Here is a 9183-nt window from a genome sequence, read left to right on the forward strand (position 1 = left end):
GTTTGATATACTGATTATGTCTAGAATTTCAGAAGAGAACACAGGGATAAGCTTATGTTGCCTTTATCACCTTTCAAGCTCTGCCCTTAAGGCTTCCACATGTCTTAGCTCATTTCATTTCCACCATCTCCTGGGAGGAATGGCTCTTATCTTACTTACAGGGACTCTGAGCTTCACATAGATGAAGGAATTTGCCCAAGTTTAGCAGGTGACTAATGGGTTGCATCTGGGGTAAATTAAAATTCTTAACATAATCCAGTGGAGGAAGAGGGAGGCTGGAGGTATAAATGAACAAGATAAGCCTTGAGTTGGCAACTGTTGAAGGCTGGTGGTGGCAGATGGGGTTCACTGCAAGACTCTCTACTTTCCTGTGTTTGAAAATTTCCATAATAAAAGCTTAAAAGTGTATTGCATGTGCAGTTTGGTGAGGGCAGTGCAGGGATTGGTGATAAAGTGCACACTGAAAATCACCTGAAGGCCCCCACCTGTGCATTCTGGTTGAGGACCAGCTCTTGGTGCAATGGCAACTCTAACCAAGCAGTCCACCTCCAGCGTGGGCCCCTGTCATCTACCCTGACTGCCTGCTTTGCTGAAACAGCCAGAGGAGAAGTGGATCTGGGCACCAGGTCTTTTCTGGCCCCTTTGCCCATATTTTCTGGCCCCTTTGCCCATAACCTAACCTCTCTGGGATTCTCCTCTGTCTTCATTCTAGAGTGACCCCCTTCCAGGGTCCTTGCAAGGTGGGAAAATCAGATTTGCCCCCATGAAAGTTAAATTCACTGCATGATCTCAGAGCAGAGATTTGCAAAGCCACAAAGAGAGGCAGAATGGGTTTTGAGCCATTAATGGAGGAACCGGACGCTCATTTGTCTAATTAACAGGTTTCAAGGTCATGCTCCTTTCTTCTCCATGCATGCATATCTCTTTTAAAAGTCATTAAAATAATATTTCATGGAAGAGGGTTTGATCACAAGCACTGAGCGTCTAGTACATCTGTGGTTTTCAACCACTAATGTGTCGTTAGAGTGGCTTTAACGGTGGTTTCGGCACCAAAGTTTATGAGTTTTATTTTTATTGGCCAGAATTAGAACGTATTTAAGATTAACCTTTTCAGTTGTCACAATAATTTCTTCTTGCATTCTGATAACATGTTTCTAAGTGTGGGAGGAGAGAGTAGAACTGAGGCTTGTCCTGGGCCACCCTGGGGAGGGCTCTGTATGTGTGAGAACCATCGTCTTGGTCAGGGGAAATCAAATGATTGAGATCCACTGTTTAGATGCCAATAAGTGATGGTCAGGTTGGATTGAACACCAAATCCTGCCGTCTTTATTCGGAACAAAAGCACAGAGATAACAGCTTGGATTCCTTTGAACCAAAACCTCATCCGGAGGGGATGGCACGTGTGAACAGAGGGATAAATCACTGTTTGGTTATAAGCTTTTTCAGGAAAATCACCACTAAGGATCCTCTAAGTGGGATGTCAAATGCTTGTTTTGTTAAAAGGTATTGATAATGATGAATTGGTCTTGGATAAAAGGTTTATAGTTAGAGGTAACTTTATTGATTCGGGCCTGGCTGGCCTCTTGGAAGTACAACATTATTTTCAGTAAATCGATTGTGTCTGGTTTGGAAAGGCTTTGCACTACATTTGTCTTAAATTATATTTAAATAATTGATCGCAATTTGTATTTGTTAATGACCTTTAACTGAACTGTCATTGACCTATGTTGGGCCACTGAGATCAATTTGGTGGAAGGCTCATTCGTCTTTGTGACTTTTCTGAAATACTTGGTGTTATTACACACTTGAATGCTGCCCTAGGTGTTTAAGTCAGAAGTCATGGATTCTGGCATATTTCTGTAAATTAGAATGGAATTTTCATGAGGACCAATGTGTTTCTACTGCCTTTACAGCCATAGAGAAGATCCATGTACACACATCATCCTCCTGTTTTCAGGGAAGATTGGAAACTCTGGGACAGGGAAGGAAAAGAAATTCCACGTACTTCACATGGTGCACACCGTCTTTCCTCAGCAATCCGGGGTCTGATTTCATTAAGGGCGTCTACAGCTACTCCACTTCCCACCTCCAGCCACCATGCAGGCCTGCATGCCATCTTTGTTTTTGGATTCTTTCCCTGACCCCCACCCTGTCCATTTGTTGCAAAAATTCTCTTCACACTTCTTCTGGGCTGCAGAACTAAGACATCTCGCCCCATTCAACCACCCCATTCCACTACTCTGATCCAGATCCTGAAGGAGGGGGAGTTGGCAGGAAAATCATGGGTGGCTGCCTATCTCTTGGTATCCTGAAGGACCCCAAAATTGAGTAGCTTGTGCACTCAGGTTCTCAGGAAACTGGACATCAAATCTAGAAACCTGATTTTGCCCTAACTGCACAGGGAGGGTGGCTACTCAGAGGTCATTTGCTTATCCAGGGCTTCCCACCTGGGTGCCACAGAGGCCCTGGTGGTCAGGGACTGAGCTCCCCAGCTCACGTGTCACCCAGAGCTTTGACTTTTCATCTTTTCAAAACAATTTGCCAGCATCTCCTTCTTTCTTGTAGGGAAGTGGCAAAATTCTTGCGGGTGGGGGTGGGGTATAAATGACTTTTTTGCTTCTGGAAAGCCTTGAAGGGGATCAGGCTATAGGAGATTAAAGTGAGCTACTTTGCTTTGAAATAGCAAAGTGTTTGAGTTTTCTGCAGGCAGCCTCATGCATGGGGGCTCAAGGGGTCAGGTTAAAAGCTTGACTCTCAAGGATGAGAGTGTTTTAGCTTCCTTGAGCTGCTGTTACAGGGGACCACAAACTGGGTGGTTTTAAATGACAAAAATGTATTGTCTCACAGTTCTGGAGACTGGAAGCCTAAAATCAAGGTGTTGGCAGGGCCAGGCTCCTCTGAAACCTGTGGAGGCAAGTCCTTCCTTGCCTCTTATAGCTCCTGAATATCCAGGCAGCCATGTTGGTGCTCCTTGGCTTGTAGACACATTATTCCAGTTCCCTATGTGTCTTCACAGCTGTGCATGTCTGTCTCTCTGTCTGTTCAATTTTCTCCTTTTCATAAAACCACCAGTCATAATGGATTTTCCCCTCCCCCTTCCACCAAATGACCTAATTTTAACTTAATTATCTTTGAAAAGATTCTATTTCTAAATAGGGTCGCAGTGTGAGGTAGTGTGAGTTAGTACCTCAATATCATATCTTTTTTTGGGAAAGGGACACAATCCAACCCATAACAAGGGGGAAGATTGAAGAAAATGCTTAAGGGGTAGAGATCCAGATACTGGAATCTCAGGAAAATAAGCCATTTGGTGGGGACTGGGCAGAGAATTTTTGGAAATAGTGAAGTCTGACATTAAATTGGAAGATTTTCTTAGTTTTAACCTATAATCATACTTCGTTTCCCCAAACTTCCAATAAAAGTTTTGTACACAGCAGCCTGGAGTTGGTAGAGCTGGGGGAAGGATGGAAGAAGAGATGTGTCCATGTTCAGGCAAGGGAGAGTAGCTCTTCTACTCTCTAACTGCTGATTAGTAAATTGGGTCTTTTCCTAGATTATAAGGAGCAGAGTCACAAGAACAGGGCTCTCTGTCTTATTCATCATGCAGTGCAATGCCTGGGAACTAGTAGGAATTCCATAGACACTTGCTAAAGACACATATGAATGAAGTTGCTAGAGGGGAGGTAATCTTATGGGTTGAGAGCTGGGCCAGTAGCATTCATCTGTAGTAACTGGTAATGGGACGCTTGCTGCTCTTCATTCCCTGCCTTCAGACCCCAGGCACAGGGCTGGCTTCCTTCTATCCGTGGTGGGGACTCAGGTAGTTTCATTTGGATGTTAATGGAGACAGCCTCCAGAAGGCTGAAGAACTCAGGAATGATCAGTTTCTGTGTTTGTGAATAATTATCTTTCTGATTTGACATAGTGCCATCATGGAGGTGGATAGCAGCGAGCCTTTCCCTTAGTAGGTGCTCAGTAAATATTTATTGAATTGAAGTAAGTAATGTGAAGGGGATATTTGTGAGGTGCAGAAAGGAGGGGGTGTAATGGTTGAGGGTCTAACTTCTATGGAAACTAAAATTCAAATATACCAGTGAAACCTCAGTGAAATATATCAGTATCACCCTGACATTCTTAACAAATAGCTCAGCGTGTCTCTCTCTCCCCCCCCTTTTTTTTTTTTTTGGCAAACCTTTATGATCCTTAGGTCCTCCTCATTTGTATGCTGCCTGGGGAACTGAACATGAGACCCAGATTGATACTGTGACATTTAAATCTTACCCGTGACATTTTCCCGAAGCTCTGCATAGTCAAGATGCTGTTTCTGGGGTGGTGCAGTGGTTGGGTGGGGCCGAGCATGAATTGTGTGCTCCTGGCTCTCTGGTCAAGCTCAAATCTGCTGCTGGTTCGTGGGTTCACAGAAGTTATTAAAGAGTACTGGGGGCTCTAGAGGAAAGTGTGTCCCAAGCCCTGACATAAAGCCAAAACTTGACCTAATGGGGAGGACATTGAATGAATCAGGTGTCAGAACATTTGAGTTCCAACATCTCCACCAGCCATATGACCTTGAGCCAACTTGCCTCATGGCACAGCAAAGTCATTTAGAGGACAAAAGGAGAAATACATATGCAAGTATTTTCAAAGTGGAAGATACCAAGGTCCTTCAAATGAATGTACTGGAAACAGTTTGTCTACTGGCAAAGAGCAGGCCTTAGGTGGAAGAGGTGGGCCTTGGTCAGAAGGGTTCTGTTAGGGAGTGTCCCCTTGCCAAACACTTGCTGATCCACTTGGCTGAGACATGAGGGATCCGAGTCATCAGTCTGGCCTCTCACAAACCCATCCTTTGATGTGCACGCCCCACATCTGGCTGGCTGCAGCATTCGGTTCATCCCTGAGGGCAGGCCATCTCTGGTTACTGGTCTCCAATCAGGGTCTTTTCACAAAGGGTCTGCTGATCTTGGAGCAGGTGTCATGGAGGGACTCTTTCTGTGTGTGATTCTCTTCAATAGAGGCATAGAGGGCCATATGGTGATCTTCGGCCCACCGAAGTCCATACTGGGGTTAGATGCCCCCTATAGGCAGGATGACATCTCCTCTGACCTTGTATCTCTGATGTTTTAGTTGGGATTGGGTTCAGGATGATAAAAGCTCTTTTCTTTTCACCTAACAGTTGTGGACAGGTGCTCAGTTTGGTGGGGTGTTCAAGGACTTAGGCTGAAGAAGGTTCTCCCACACTCAGCACACGGCTTCCATGGCCACCATGTTGTTTCTGATCCAGCCAACTGGGAGGAGGAAGGAAATGAAGGAGGGGACTGAGGAACTCCAAAGGACTGCCTGAAGAGAGGCACTTTTCTTCATCTTTCACTTGCTAGATAGAACCAACCACATGGCCTTTGCAGTGAGGGAGACAGGGAAATGACTCAGAGAAAAGAAGAAATGGATTCTGCTGATGAGCTGTTGATCAGTTCCAGGGTCACGGTGTAGTAGAGAGTAAGTGAGTGCTCAGTGTGTGCTTGCTGACTGAATGGGCCCAGTGAAGAATTTAACTAGTTTATGTAATGATGGGCAGCACCAGCAGGAACATGATCTTCAGAGAATCTGTCCGAAGTTGTTGATTTTCTGCACACAGTTTCTACATAGCTCATCAGGCTGAGCAACATTTCATTTAATGCTTATTGTCCTCAGTGTGTCCAGGGCGCTGTCCCATGCTAGAGATACCCTTTGAGGAACCCCAGGTCTCTGCCTGCAAGGCACTTTCCACCTATGTGAGGGTATCCGGCGTCTGTATATTAAACTGGCTATAGTTCCGCTAGAAAGCCAGATACTATTATATTCATAACCAGAGTTGTATCCTCTTTAGTGGATTTATCTAAAATCCTTTGAACACTGAACCATATGTTGAAACCCTTGATGGACTATTAATCAAAATTTTGTTCTGGGCTCTGGAGCCCTGATGGAAAATGCGTCTGTATAAGTAGCCTTTTTGGGAAAATTACACATTTTACACTGAAGCAAGTAATCAAGTCTTCCCCACCCTTCACAATGGAAAAGCAGAGAAGGCAGCTTAAGCAAATGAAAAGCAGGATGATTATATTCTAATGAGAATGCAGGGCTAGCGCAATTACAGACAAGTGTGCAAAGTTAGTGAAGCCTTTCTTTCTATTTTGTGAGTCGTTATATGAAAATACCCTTAGGCTTTCCTGCTGCTTTGTGGGGGTCAGAAATAGCCATCGATGCATTTGAACGTAATCATGAACACATCTTATTGTATCACTTTCCACTTTTAAGAGGGAGCTGGATTCTCAGGAACAGTGAAGACATGAATTCTGAGAGCCAGGAGGAGACAGGTGGAACCAGGCCAACAGCAGGGACCTTCTAGGGTGAGGCCATCTGGCACATCGCCTTTCTGCGCAGACACCCCTTCAGTTAGCAACATGAGAGCCTAATGTGGACAGGAAACTGTAGCACATAGAAGAGAGTTCTGGAATGTCTGATACTCTTATTCGGCTTTGTTAAGAATAAAGTTGATTCGCATTAATGCCTTTCCTGCATCTGTCTTAGAATTTACACCGGCCCATCGGGCTAGTCAATTGCAGGGGCTGGTGTGGGGACAAGATCGGGCAATGGCGGACGGTGGATTGGAGTCTCCTGAGGTTTTAAACTTTGAATCTGTAGATAGGAATTTGTCATTCTCTTTTGAAGTTGAAGTGTTGTTAATAAAAAATGTCTGATTTTTGGATGAGAAATTGTTTGCGTATATAAGTGAAGGCACCTGCCCTAGAGTCAGCATTCATATTTTAATTATGTAAAGGATTAATTTATTTTAAATGTATTTTCTGCTCTTGATGTGTGCTGCTGATTCCTTTAAGATGCCAGACTCTATTTCCCACGGGAGCAGCAGACCTGAATCCTCAAAGGTGTAAACTTCTAATTATAAAGGAAAACAACAACAACAACAACAACAAAACCACGTGCACACACATAGGCTGTTAGGATGCCAAATGCTATGATTTAGAATTTATCTAAGAGCATTTGTTTTTTGAATTTCAGGTTTAACTAAGATAAGCACACAAAACCCCCTCCCCGCTACCACCCTTCTTTTTTCCCACTGATGGCCAAGGAGAGAACTTCCTAAATATTCCTGAAAGAGAGAGAAAAGAGTGAAACTCTTTTCAAACTCGGAGAAAAAAAGGGACTTTGCTGTGTTTGGAGACCTAACAAGAGAGGAGACTGCCCATGAATGGAAGGTCTCAGGTGCCTCACGCTCTGCTAGCCCCAGCCTGGGGTGAGGGCTCTAGGAATGGAGGCATTATGCCTGCCCACACTCAGGCTGTTCTCACAGAACCACGAAGGTCCTCCCCATCCTTGAATTCGCTATAGTTGAGTGTGACTTAAAGGGATCTCCTGGGTCAGCGCTTAAGACGGAGAGGAGAAGTAGGGAGCAGGAGGGAGTGAGGGAAGGAAGGTGTTAAATGAAAACAAAGTGTCCCCCTGCCCGTCACCAATAGAGGAGAGACCCCATGGGAACTGCATAACTCCCCCGTGCTGGTCAAGGCATTATTCCAACCACCTGGTGAAGAATTATACTTGCTGCTACAAAGAATATACACATCTGAAATTCTATTAAATGTTGTTAGCTTGCAGAAAGTTTGAACCAATTAAAATCACACACCAAAACAGAATACTATCTAAAAAACAAAAAATCATTGGGATTTTCAGGTAGGATAATCTTTAACTGTTTCTGCTTTTAGAGGCAGATTGGAACGTGATAATTGAAGTTTGCATGATTTGTGATTAGCATCTCTTCATAATCAGGACTTATGGCACACTGATTGCTCCTATTTGATACTTTCTGTAAAAAAAAAATCACCATTTCCTCTGACAGGTACTCTTTTCATGTTTGCTTGGTCTGTTCAATTCTTTTTCCTAAGTGTCTATTTATATCCTATGCCCACCTTTCTCTTGTCTCTTAATTATTGATTTGTAAAAGCTTTTTATATAAGAAGAATATTAACTTTTGCCAATTTTGTTATAAGTAACTTATCATAGGCCTTTCAACTATTTTGGTCATATAGAAATCATTTTTATTATTAGTTAGCTGTTTATGTTTTCATATTCATCCACTATTTTCCTTTAAGGGTTTCTGGCTTGGGAATTATAGTTAGAAATTCATGTTTATTTTAAAATTACAGAATTAGTCACTAAAATTTTCTCCCGGTAGGGGCACCTGATTGGCTCAGTCCATGGAGTGTGTGACTCATACTCTCCAGGTGGAAGTTTGAGTGTCACATTGAGTGTAGAGATTACTTAAAAACAAAATCTTCAAAAATAGATAAGTATAATAAAATTTTCTTCCAATAGTTTCATGGTTTCATTTTTTAAAATATGTATATTTAAATCTTTACTCTCTGTGGGCATAAGATACAAGTTTAGGTTTTAACCTTTCATCCCCCCCTCAAATGATTTGTTAGTTTTCCTAACAACTTGCATTGGATTTCTTTCTCATTCTCTCATTGCTTTAAATTCATGTGGATGTTTGGACCTATTTGTGGACTTTCAGTCTGTCTGTTCTGGTGTCAATTATACTGTAGCTCTACAATTTTAGAGATTATTAGGGTATGTTCTAATCATTACTTTTCTGTTTTCAAAATTTTTTGACTATTCCCCTATGTTTTCTTCCAACTGAATTTTATTTTTTTTAAAGCTATTATTTCTTTATTTGAGAGAGTGAGTGAGCAAGAGAACATGAGCAGGGAAAGGAGCAGAGGGAGAGGGACAAGCAGACTCCTGCTGAGCGGGAGCCCAATGTGTGGCTCCATCCCAGGATCATGAGATCATGACCTGAGTTGAAGGCAGACGCTTATCCGACTGAGCCACCAAGGCACCCCTAGACACAGAATTTTAGATGTATATGATCTTTACCTTTTTTCAAGAAGGGGTTTGTTTGGTACATGTGGTAGTCAGAATAATGCCTCTTACCCCAGAAGATGTTCGTATCCTAATTCTCAGGACCTGTGAACAGATAAACTTACATGACAAAGGGACTTTGTTGATGTCATTAAATTAAGGATCTTGAGATGATTATGGGTCATTTGGGTTAGCCCAGTGTAATCTTAAGGGTCCTTTTAAATGGGAGAGAGAGGCAGAACAGGAGCATCAGAGGGAGCTGGGTGGATGGGTGAA

The 9183-nt window shown here is 43.0% G+C and overlaps 1 non-coding gene across 1 annotated transcript; it reads left to right on the forward strand.

The window, feature by feature from the left end:
* Window positions 1-7712: 7712 nt before the first annotated feature.
* LOC122903875 lies at window positions 7713-7847 on the forward strand. Its single transcript, XR_006384075.1, has one exon. It is a non-coding gene; the product is annotated as a U8 small nucleolar RNA (small nucleolar RNA).
* The last annotated feature ends 1336 nt before the right edge of the window (window positions 7848-9183 follow it).

Source organism: Neovison vison, chromosome 3 (genome assembly GCF_020171115.1).
Source record: "Neovison vison isolate M4711 chromosome 3, ASM_NN_V1, whole genome shotgun sequence".
Classification (NCBI taxonomy): Eukaryota; Metazoa; Chordata; class Mammalia; order Carnivora; family Mustelidae; genus Neogale; species Neogale vison.